The following is a 13,319-nucleotide window of genomic DNA, read 5'->3' on the forward strand; positions in this document are numbered from 1 at the left end:
TACCTCTTAAATTCAATATTTTTCCTGGAAAAGATGTTATAAGTAAAAACAAAGTAACGTAATTTGGCTTTTCCTCACAGAAGCAACATAATAAAGGTAATAAGGCTAATCAAATAATCAGTATGTTTTAATAGAGAAATAATCATGCTAGACCACTGAACGGGAAACACACATGGAAAGAGAGCTGGCCCCTCACTGATCCTCACTCGCCAACTGAGTGTCCACCCAAGCGTTAGGCCATCTTGACTTCTCCAGCTGTAGTCAAGCATTCAGACAACTGCAGCAGCATGAAAGATGCCAGGAAAGACCAGCAGGTGCACTAGTCAGTTAAGTCCAGTCAGGATTGCAGAATCGGAAACACAGATATAAATGGTTTGGGCTTCAAGCCAGAGTTTTGAGATGGGTTATTATACAGCAATAAATAATTGAAACATGCTCTTTTATACAAAGCCAGTTCATTTAATTTATTCTAGTCTAGTATATCTGTTTTTAAGTCAAGTACTGTGAATATTTTTGTGACGAAATAAAGATTTTTAAAATGTTACCTATTTTATTTTCCTGAAAAAATGAACAATAGTACTCAAATTTTATGTTTAAGCAAGTACTCAAAGGAGAAACTCCAAAGTGAGCTCTAAGGGTTATTGTGATAGTACAACAATAGTACAAAAAGATCTTTTTTTTTTTTTTTTTTTTTTGAGATGGAGTCTTGCTCTGTTGCACAGGCTGGAGTGCAATGGTGCGATCTCAGCTCACTGCAACCTCTGCCTCATGTGTTCAAGTGATTCTCCTGCCTCAGCCTCCTGAGTAGCTGGGATTACAGGCATGCGCCACCTGTAATCCTGTAATTTTTGTATTTTTAGTAGAGATGGGGTTTCATCATGTTGGTCAGGCTGGTCTTGAACCCCTGACCTTGTGATCTACCCCCACCCCCGCCCCCCGGCCTCCCAAAGTGCTGAGATTACAGGTGTGGGCCACTGCACCCAGCCTACAAAAAGATCTCTTAAAGAAATTAACATATTCAGGTAAATACATAATTTTGAGGTTTTTGGTTAAATTTAAATACCATTCCTTTTTCTTTCACTATTGGAACTAGCTGGACTTAATCATTTTTTAAAACTGGCATTACATTAAGCTTATAAAGTGTTAAAAACAGGACACTGAGTTTTTGAAAAATCATGGTAAAGCTAATTTGTGTACTCTGCTGCTTTTGTTAAAAATGTGACAGTTTATTGATCTTGTAGGGCTAATATGGATTAGGTCCAAACCAAATTCAATATTTAACCTTGAGGTTCATTGCAATTTAGATACTGAGAGAATCAAAATACTATTAATAATTCTGCCAAATAGAATTATAAAACAATGTAGTACTCAGCCACAGATTATCATAAAAACCATGTGGTTAATTAGAATATTTCTAAATAAAACCTTTTACAATTGATTTCTGGATACTTACGATGCCTCTTCACAGACCAGTTCAGCTGTTTTCTTATTTATTTCTGTATGCCTGTCTTGTTCACCACTATACTCTTAGTGCCCAGAGCAGTAACCTGGCCCATAGGATACAATACAATATTTGCTGAGCAAATGTGTTTATTATACATTCTATTATGTTAGTTACGATAGTATATTATAGTTTGCCTTATACTGCAATTTATTTAAGAGCAGGGCATATGTGTAACTCACCTCTATGCCCCTTACCCAATACAGTGTTATATAGTAGGTTTTCAATACATTTTAGCCAAATGAAAACTTTGTCTTCAGTCTCAAATATGGCTAGCTTTATTATATAGTCAGTATACTTTATTAAAGCATTGACTAACTGAACTTGAATGGAACTAATATTAACTCTGAAAAGCATGGAACATGTGGGACAAATACGGAGAGGAGAGAGCTAGAAAAGATCTCCTAATTTTGTATGTAGGAAATGCCCAAGTCTCAGCCTAACCCCCAAATTACGCATTTACAGGTGAGACCCAAACCCACATAGCAAAAGCTTAGATAATTGAACTAAAATTGGAATCACTGGTGCAAGTCTCAGGATTAACCTCTGAATAAAACATGCATGGAAAAAAAACCAAAACTAAGCAAAGGCCTAGAGAACTGAACTGAGATTTGAAAAATCTGTAAAAGTTTCAGACTAATCCGTAAAGTAGGTATGTGTAAGACAGCCTCAAAACAGCATAACAAAAGCTTAGAGAATGTGACTGAGACTTGGCCAACTGTCTGCTCGGACACTAAGACAGAACTTATGGTCTGATTTTAACTGGGCTGACTGTCTGCTAACAACAAACATCAACATTCTTAAGATTCTAACAAGATACACAGTTTAGACAACATAGAATGCACAACATGTAAGGTACAATCTCAAATTACTCAACATACGAAGAATCAGGAAAATTGAACAACTCTCAAGAGAAAAGACAAGCCACCTCTGAGATAACCCAGATGCTCGAACTATCAAGCAAAACTTTAAAGCAGCAATTACAACTATGTTCCAACAGGGACAGAAAACACAATGGAATGAATCAAAAGATTAGAAATTCTCAGCAGAGAAACCGTACAAAAGAACCAAATGAAAAAACTTTAATTGGAAATTATAATAACTGAAACTTCTGGGCTGAATAGCAGAATGGAGATGACAGGGAAAAAATCAGTGAATTTGAAGATTAATAGAAATTATCCAATTTGAAGAAGGGAAAAAGATGGCAATAAAATGCATGTTATAGGACCTCGGAGACCCATAGATCTAATGTGACATTGGTGGTCCAGATGGAAAAGAAAAAGACACTGATGGAGAAAGTTTCAAAATTCTGTATCTAGACAGAACATCATTTATGAATGAAGGCAAAATATGACATTTTCAAGTCAAGGAAAAGTAAAGAAATTCATTGCCAATAGGCTTCCTTCAGAAACGTTTTAAAAGAACTTCTTCAGGTTGATGGGAAATGCTACCAGAAGGTAACCTGGAACAACAAGAACAGAAAACTCATAGTTTTAAATATCTTTTTGTTTTCAACATTTTTAATGTATCTTTTAAAACTCTGTTTTAAACTCGTGTCAGCCTCTCATCTTTCTGCAATTATAATTCTGTAACTGTTATATTTATTGCCATTCTTTAAAATCAGAATTAGAAATGTTTCTCTTCATATATCTGAAGCTGAAGATGTTACAAAAGCTGCTTTTAAACCCAAATTTTCACAAAAGCTCTTATTAGCTTACTTAGGATTTATTTTTCCCCACATTTTTTTTTGGGGGGCCTCCCAAAGTGCTGGGATTACAGGTGTGAGACACCACGTCCGGCCATACATGGTTATTAATCAATCTCCAAATCTGTTTATGAATTTCAGTTAAAAATTTCCAGCCCTTAAATAATACAGTGAAAGAAATACTGGGAAGTTCTGGGTAACCAAAAAATAAGTTTTAAGACAAAGAAAAATGACAGACATTATTAACTTCGGTTATAAGCACTGGGAAGGATCTATGACAAACACCTGAAATTGCCTCCATGTGAAATGCATCACAGTATCTTTGAGTCCTCAAGCACAGTCACATTTCTAATGAGGTTTGGTTTACAGTAATACTAACTCAGTTCCACAGCAATTAAACAGAAAGCAGAAGCATGAAGAAAAGTTAGGAAGGAATTCACCTGAAATTCAAACTTTGTGCAGATAATCTACCTATTCATTAGACAGCACTCATACAGCTGAGAAAGTAGAAGATTCTTGCTCTGAAAAAAAAGGGAGTTTCTGGTTTTAAAATGGGTGTTTACCCTCAAACACCAACATGATCTAGAATGCCCCTTAAAGAGACAGGGTTTGTGTTTTTTTTTTTCTTTTGTGTGTGATTATTTTTTAAAAATTTTATTTAACTTTAGAGATGGAGTCCTGCTATGGTACCCAGGCTGGACTCAAACTCCTGGGCTTAAGGGATCTTTCTGCCTAAGCCTCCTGAGTAGCTGGAACTACAGTTGCATGCCATTGAGGCTTAAATAAGAGATTAAGAAAAAAACTTCAATTTTGAAACAGTAATATAAAACCAAATGAATTATGATTAGTGTTTTTATTTCTGCAAAGCTATTATATATGATATAACCAAATATCAGCTGATTTAGGAATAAATGATTTATTTTGTCAGCAAAATATAAACATGCCACTATTTTCAATTACAGTTTGATCATCTTGCTACCATCACTTTGACAGGCTATCTTTACATCTTTTAAATGTTAATTTCAATGAATATACATTCTCTCTGTGGAAGTCATTCAAATATAAGAATAACCATAGGAAATAATGACTAATAGGCAATGGCAATAAATAACCAGAGCTACAACTTGACATGTGCTTGAAAAAGATCAGAGGTTTGAAGGCTGACTACAGAAGAAATTTCTCCTTTGTCTCACATATATATCTTGTCGGGGCAATGAGAACTGCTGAGGGAAAAACATTAAAATGTATCTGTAGGAGCTGGGTTAATCTGCAAAGGCAAGGTCACAATTAAATAAAATTCCACTGAATTATACCACAGTCAGAAAAACTTATAACTAAAAGTTTTAGTTATAAAAGTCCCTTAGAGTGAGAGAAAGGAGAATGAGTGGTAAGTAATTAAAAAAACAAAAAAACAAAAATAATGATAGAAGAAAACAGAATGAAAGGAAAATACATACACATGATGAATTTCTGGGATAGCTTGATCACTCGATATTTTGTGAGAATCCTCCACAATTACTTTGATGCACATAGGGAAATACAAGCATGTAGCTTTGCTGTACATCTTAAATATTCCTCAGCATATAATAGTTCCAGAACTCATCTTTTTGTGGGTTTCACAAAAAGAAAACTCATGGCATTTATAAAATGAATCATGGAAAAAATCTGTTTTAAGCCATGTTTTGCTTGTTTATTCTATATAAAGGTAAATGCAGTTCATTTAATATACACTCATTTGAAGAACAATGATTTGGGATAAAAACAAATGACTTTCTCATGTATTTTGGTGTGAGGAGTATTTCTTTAAAGAGGACACATTGTGTGTATGTAATAGAATGGCAACCAATGAAATAAGATCAGACTAGACCTTATAAGGAAGAAGGAAATTAAAAATTATCATTATCACTATCACCTGCAGGGAGTAATTTATCATTTCTGTTCTTCATTGGTATCATGTTCCAACAGCATGTGGTTACAGCAGATACAATTAGGCAGCTGGCCACAAAAGTAGGAGGATAATGTGCTTTTGATGGAGTTTATCCAAGCATGGAGATAGAGTGCTTGTAATCCATGCAGCAGAATCACTATAACAAAAATACAATTTTTCGTTGAAGTAGTTCTTTCAAAATCATAATATGGAATGCAAAAGCCAACTGATGAGTCTGAAGCAAGCAAAGAAAGAGTAAGCAGACAATGCATAAAAATGACTGTTATAGCTTAGATCATTGTATATAAACCAAGCAGATGAAAATACAAACATAAGCTATACGAGCTGCCACATATAGAGAATGAACTGTGCTAGTAATAACTGGTGTTTAAGAAGACATAATCAACAAATATGAAAATTATATATTATTTTTTCCCCAATTGTAACTATACATTAAATTACAGACTCTTCCTTTTTCAATTAATTTTCTATTGTAACCCACGAGAAAAATCTGCACCTTTTCTTTCGTTCATGATTCCTCTAGGGAACAATACACATTAAGTGCCATATACTTCTCAAGAGATACTGCCAGATTGAGTGGTTTTAAAAAATAGACCAAGCAATATGGGAAGTAGTAAAACAGACAATAGGTCTAAAAATATTTAAAAAAATACTTTTATTGAAAAACACAATGTAATTTATTTCTGATCTACTTAGAATATTTCAAGATAACTGAAACACCTTTTAAGTTTATTTGGGATTGCTTCCTTGTAATTTCAAAATTGCTTATTAAAGTGGTTTTGGGGGGCAAAAATCATCTTCAGTCTATAACATGAATACTTTCATTAATTGATACCTCACATGCCTTAATTGCTCTACATTTCTTCCTAGCTATAAACACAAAATTATTTTATACAACTAGTATTCATTGACATTTACTGATTTTTCACATTTTAAAAACTGCTTAATATATATAATGTACATTCAGTGTAAGTATATATCATGCTGAATTTTCAAACTAAACACAGCTGTGAAACCCAAACCCGGAAGAAAAAACAGATCATCTCAGCACCCTAGTAGTCCCCCTTACGCACCTAGACTCTACAAGGCACCCTATGCCTCTAACAACCTATCCTAATACTCTTAAGCAAAGATTCATTTTTCCTACTATACTTAAATATATAGCGAATCATACATCAGGTAGTCCTCTCTATCTGGCTAATTTTCCTCAATATTGTTTGTGAAATTCATCTACATTATTGCAGATGATTCATTTTCATGGCTGTAAGGTGTATGTGACAATATAATTTAGTTTACTGCTGACAGGCACTTGAACAGTTTCTGTGAATATCTGTACCACAGCCATTGGGTATATACCTAAGAGAACTACTGGTATGTAAATATTTACCACTTTTGTTCACCTTTATTCCTTCCTGAATTTCTGGCCTTCCATCAGGGATCATTTGCTGTTTGCCTGAATATCCCTTGGTACTTCCTTTGGCACAGGTTTTTTAGGCAAATTCTTTCTCTTCTTTTCTGCTTATCTGAACATATCTTTATTTCAGTTTCATTCTTAATTTTTTTTTTTTTTGAGATGGAGTCTTGCTCTATTGCCCAGGCTGGACTGTAGAGGTGCAATCTCGGTTCACTGCAACCTCCACTTCCTGAGTTCAAGCGATTCTCCTGCCTCAGCCTCCCAAGTATCTGGGACTAGAGGTGTGTGCCATGACGCTCGGCTAATTGTTGCAATTTTAGCAGAGACGAGGTTTCACCATGTTGGCCAGGCTGGTCTCGAACTCCTGACCTCAAGCCACCCGCCTGCCTCACCCTGCCAAAGTGCTGGGATTACAGGCATGAGCCACTGTGCCCAGCCAAGTTGTCTACTTTCATTCTTAAAAAATATCTTAGTTGGGTTAAACTCAGGGTTGGCAGTTATTTTCTGGCATCACAGTGATAATGTTATCACAATTTCTTCTGTTTGTCTTTTTTCTTCTGATTCCATTGTTCCTCTCCTCTGCTTCCCCAATTCCATTGTTCTTGTGCACCTGGCTAATACAGGGCATAGATGCTCTGTATTAGGTAGGTGTACAAGGGGGGCTACTAGGGTGCTGAGATGTTATGTTTCTTCATCTGGGTGTGGGTTTCACAGCTGTATTCAGTTTGAAGATTCGCCAATTGTAGAAATTATCTACTAGTCTATTTAGCTCCTCTTTAAAGGTAATTCCAGCACCATAGCTCCACCAACTTTGAGATCTTTCTTTGGTTTCTGTAGTTTTACTAGGATATGTCTAGGTGTGGATTTCTCTTCCCTCTTTTAAACTGAGATATAATTCACATACCATAAAAATTGACCCATTTAAATTGTACAATTCAGCATTCTTTAGTGTACTCAGAGTTGTGTAACCATCATTACAATTTGATTTTAAAACATTTCATCTCCTCCAAATCTTCCATCCATTCTCCTCTTGTTCAGTCTGTGTCTACAGATGTACCTATTCTGGATATTTCATCTAAATGGAATCATACAAGAGATGGTCTTTTGTGACTGGTTTCTTTCACTTAGCATAATGTTTTTAAGGGTTAACTATGTTGTATCATGTTTCATTCTTTTTTATAGCTGAATATTCCATGGCATGAATATGCCAAATTTTATTTATCCATTCTGTAGGTGATGGACATCTGAATTACTTCCACTTCTTAGCTATTACGAATAATGCTGCTATAAACATTTGTGTGGGCATGTTTTCACTTCTCTTAGATATACACCTACATTTCGATCCAATTTAAAAATTGCACTATTTAGGTTATGTTGTACTTTTTAAATTGTTGCTTTCATCTGTTTTGGAAAATTCTTAGCCAACATCTCTTTAAATATTGTAACATTCTCATCCTCCTTTTCTCTGGGATGCCCATTTACATGTATATGTAATTAGACCTTTCCTTGTATCCATGTTATTTCTTGCCCTTCCCTCTGTCTCATTCTTGCATCTCTCCAGGCTTCTTCCTGGACATTTTCTTCTGCCCTAAGATCCAGTTTGCGGATCTTCTCTACACTAATAGGTGAAGATCTGCTGCTCAAATCGTATTTAATTTGGTCTTAGAATGTCTGTTCTTTTCCAAACAGTATTATTTTTTAAAATGTTTCCATTTGTTAAAATTTGCAATTTCTTTTCTCTTTGAATTTAGTAAGCATAGTTTTTTCAAAATCTGTGTCTGTTATAACTAATTCCTGGAGCACCTAGAGCTCTGTTTTTATTGTCTACTGCTTCAACTGGTTCTTGATTCATGTTTTTGTGTCCTTGTGTGACTGATTACGTCTGAATATGTTTTGAACATTAATATTTGAAAAACTTCGTGAAAATAATTTGAAACCTGTAATAATCTTCTAGAAAGATCTTTTGTTTCTGCAGGGAACCTGGGGGCATGAGCAAACCGAGGTCTTAATCTAATATCAGGGTTTGAGATTTCTACTTCTCTCATATCTTATCTTGGGCACAGTCTTTATGGTCCCAATGCAAAGTGCTGCAAAACGATAAGGGTCCCATTTTGTATTCCTATCCATGTAAGCGACATCAAAAGGGCTACACGGTCTTTCAGCTCCTTCCTCTGAATTGGTAAATGCCTATAGGACAAAAGTAGCCCCAAATGTTAGTCTCATTTTTCAGATTACCTTCTTTTCTGAGTCTTGGCTTAGTAGTACGTCCTTATTTGATAACTTCAAACAGATAGCATTTAACATTTTTTTGGCATTTGTAGCTGTTTTCAGCAAAAGGGTTTCTCCATTTTATGTGGCTCACCAACACAGGAGGAAGATTATTCACTGTATTGCTTTTTCCTCCCTAAGGCCCCCTACCTGTATGATAAAGACAAACCAGAGACTGGGCGATTTACAAAAGAAAGAGGTTTAACTTAACTTGCAGTTCCACGTGGCTGGCGAAGTCTTACAATCATGGTGGAAGGCAAAGAGGAACAAGTCATGTCTTACATGGATAGCAGCAGGCAAAGAGAGTTTGTGTATGAAAACTCCCCCTTATAATAAACATCAGATCTTGTAAGACTCACTTTCATGACAGCAGCGCAGGAAAGACCTGCCCCTATGACTCAAGTTACCTCTTACTGGGTCCCTCCCACAACACATGGGAATTCAAGATGAGATTTGGGTGGGGACACAGCCAAACCATATCACGGTAACACCCACCCCAATTCTTAAACTAACTCATTTGTTATGTCCCAGTTTAAATATTACTTCCTCTGGGCAGCCTTCTTTAATTCCAGAGTAGGTTATAATACATCCATTAAATGTTCCTGCACTCCTTATAGTAACACTCACTATATAATACTTTTTGTTCAATGTCTTTGTTCACTTGTAGATCCTAATAGCCCCTTAAGGGCAGTCTTACCATTTCTTTGTTCACCTCTGTATCCTTACTGCCTAAGCATGCCTGGGTATGCCATCTAAATGGTGAAATTGCACTGAGTTACAAAGGCATGAAATATCCTGGAATGTGCAGGGACTACAGGAAATCAGTATGATTTATTAAGTAAACTATTTGTTAAATGACAAAAAGATGGTCAACCTGTCCCAACCTTTGGTAAAAGGAAATGATGATGCTTTAACTTATAACTTCCTATTTTCAATTGAAAACTGATATCAGATGCAACTACTTCAGACAAATATTCCCTCATCTGTACAATTAATCACTTCCTGCTAGTACAATACATATGGTATTAGAAAGACTTTCATGAAGAAGCCACACTTAAAGTAAAAACCTTAAAGATGATCAGGGAAAGTAAGAGTATACAAGGCTAAGGGTGTCTTTTATATGCCTCTGCTATTCTGTTATAGAGCACTACATTACAATTCTCCATTTATGTTGGCCTCTCCTTCTAAACGAATGTCTTTAGGGCTAGAAATTACATTTTGATTATTTGTTGTATTCATAGTGCCTAGCACGGAAGCCCACACATAGGGTTCAGTACATGTTTGAATGAAAAGTGATGTTGCATAGTATTTTTTTTTTTTTCAATCTCTGCCATTTAAAAAGGCTTGCAGCCCACTGCTTCTCTAGATTTCTCTCCTCCTGCTCCCTCACACATCATCGGTTTTCCACTGCTTGATATCAATGACTACTATTTCCTTATATTCCATTTTTCGTGCTGCTTTCTAATCTTCCCCCAAAACTATCCATGCAAAGGCCCCTATGTTCCATTCCTATTTCCTCAAATTATCAGTTATAAGTAAACATTATATTTTAATTTTAAGAATATATTTGTTCACCTGAACAAAACATACACTGAATTTACAAATCAAGGCAGAACAAAAAAATTAGTTTTATGACTGCTGAAGAGGTTTAAAACTGATAACTATTAAAACAAATTTTTGTGTCTAGGTGACCAAGTTCCACCAAATGCTACTTGTCTTTACAACCCTTCAATAGTATAAATTAAGAGATGGAAAACTGAAAGAACGATTTAACAGACAGTAAAAGGGGAACATATAGAAGATGTGATATGCCCTGTTTTCTGAAATGAATAGTTTTTTCTTTTTTTTTGCCCTTTAGAAAAGTAAGGTAGAAAGATGGCTACCAAGTCAACATCTAAGTCCTTCTGTTACGTACCCGATACACAGGGTGGAAACTAAAAATCTGGCAAATATTATAAGGTATATTCTGAGTCATCTGGTATATATATCAAATTTATTTTTCTAATTTTTGACTTGTCTTTCCATGAGGACTGATTTCCTCCTGTTAATACATACATCTACATAAGATGTCTGTAAACATTAGGTACTTTAGGAGTTTTAGAAGATCTTAATGCCAATATTCTCACAATGGTTTCTGTCAGTTGCCTAAGTTAAAACAAATCTGAACCTGGGAAGATTACTTCCTTATAGGTCATTACTCCAGGGGTAACTGGCTGAATCAAAAAGGAAAATACCTGGTCAAGCTCATTTCTTATCACAATCTAATAATGTTAATTGACAGTCTCTGTGATAAGTCTAGGGAGAACCCCTCTGACATCTCTAATCAAGAGTCCACTCTTATTGATTATTTGATAAATACACTATTTTGTGCTTATTGCTGTACTTCAGATAGATATTCTAGTCCTGCTTGAGTGTGATTATTTCTCAATTTATTGTCCTTCAACATTGCTGATTTCAAGTGTAAACCTATACCTATCTAGAATTGAATTAAACGATTTTAATATAGCTTAAGAATTTTAAGATTCTACTCAAATTGTATTTTAGAACAATTTGAGTTCAAATCCTTTTATAATATCACTCAAATAGAGGCTTTAGGATCAGAATCTTTTAAAATGCTACTACAATTTCTTTAATATCTCTGAAATTTAAATAATGAATTACAGAAATGCAGAAGCATTATTTTCAGCATGGCTTTCAAAAGAGGATCAGGCACATGAATCTCTATCAACTCTATGGACAGGTTATTTTACTCAACTTCAGGGTTCCTCATTTTGTGAACTTTTGCATTCTCTCTGACTAGGTTTAAATACGATTTCAGTATTACAGATGATTCCTCCCACTATTCTAGGCAACAAACACATACCTAAAAGTTATCCAAAGCAGGAAATGTATCTTCCTAAACATTTTTTCATAATGGTAATGTTTCCAAAAAGACTACAAAAGAGTAGACAGAAAAGCTAAACACAAAGAACGGGTTGAAAAAAAACACAGATTTTAAAAAGGCTAAAATCCTCTGGGGTTCAGTTTCAAGGGCTGTTGACTCTCTAGGGTTGCAAAAATGAAAGATAAAGTCAAATGGAAGTAAATTTTGAGAGCAATGCATAAGGTGCACCTGGACTTCAATCAATTATGGAAAATATTAGAACTAGACAGAATCCCTTTGAAACAAAGTAGTAAGACATTATTTTATAGTACTTATATTCTGCAGAGGATAAGTCACATGGGAAAAATCTCAAAATTACCTTGGAAAATCTCTTAAGATGTCATTTTGGAGACTAACATATAAACTATCCCTCAGTAAGTTCAATACAACCTGTTCTTTAAGCAATAGTACAAATCACCATTTCTTTGGCTGGGTTCCAGATGAAGTAGATGGCTTATAGTGAGTGCCATACTGTATTAAAAATACACACTTTTATAAAGACAATCACATGCAGTCTAGCAAGATGCTCATCCTACAGAAATCTAAAGAAAGAGATGTGTTTCTCACCTCATGCTCATTTGGGGGCACATGTTCAAAATTAAAAAGGAGGGCAGAATCATCTGTACTACTGAGACCATTATTTCTCTCAGACTCTTTTTTTCAACCTGAATGCTTGCAGTTAATTTGCATAAATTATATCTGCATATGATGCTACTCCACTGGATTTGCTTTAAAAAACGAGCTTTTGGAACTCAATAGCCTCAATGAATAGCATAGGTTAAAAAATACATCCTCATTCAAGAGCAATTTATGAAATTTTATGATTGTTTAAAATGCTTTGTTAAATAGTGTCAGCAGCATATTTTGGTGGATATTTTCAAAAAGTCTTCCACGAAATGTTCTTTGATTCCTACTCTCAAGTATCTGGGCCAAATATGTCACAAGTATGACTTGACAGGACAGGTCACAGGACTGTGTTTCAATTCCCTACTAGATATCACTACTTAACTCAAAGGTATGAAATTCAACATACTAATAATTGAGCGTCTGATCCTCACCTCTAAATGTGTTCTTCTTCCAATTTTCTTTGACTTAAAAAGACAGGACCATCATTTTTCAAATTGTATAAGAAACCTTGGAGTCATCACTGATACTGAGAGCAATGGGAGTTATGCCCTCACTCCCCATTATCTAACCCATTCTCAAATCCTGTCAATTTTATCTCTTAGATAACTCATGAACAAGTCCGCTAAAACTGCCTTTGTGTAAGTCACTGCAAACTATTGCCTGAGCTACTAGATTAACCTACCCATTGGCCTCCCACATCCACTCTGGTCTCCTCTTTGTTCTCCATATTCTAGACACAGTCTTTCTAAAGGGCCCTTCTGATCACAACACTGTTTAAAAAACATCACAACTGAAACGGCCAAATAGCACAAGGTGCTTTCCATCTCTTAGCACTATGATCTACATGCCCCAGCCATGCTAGGCTTCTTTCAACTCCATCAAATCACTGACAACCAGACAGACATTTTTTGGCTTTGGTCAACTTTTCAACTG

General features: G+C 35.3%; 1 protein-coding gene across 5 annotated transcripts in view; it reads right to left on the reverse strand.

Moving 5' to 3' along the window:
- The window catches only part of PRMT3 (protein arginine methyltransferase 3), a 134,520-nt gene that overhangs the window by 15,750 nt on the left and 105,451 nt on the right, over positions 1–13,319 (reverse strand). The gene's annotated exons all lie outside the window — the stretch shown is intronic.

The sequence above is a fragment of the Chlorocebus sabaeus genome, chromosome 1 (assembly GCF_047675955.1).
Source record: "Chlorocebus sabaeus isolate Y175 chromosome 1, mChlSab1.0.hap1, whole genome shotgun sequence".
Classification (NCBI taxonomy): domain Eukaryota; kingdom Metazoa; phylum Chordata; class Mammalia; order Primates; family Cercopithecidae; genus Chlorocebus; species Chlorocebus sabaeus.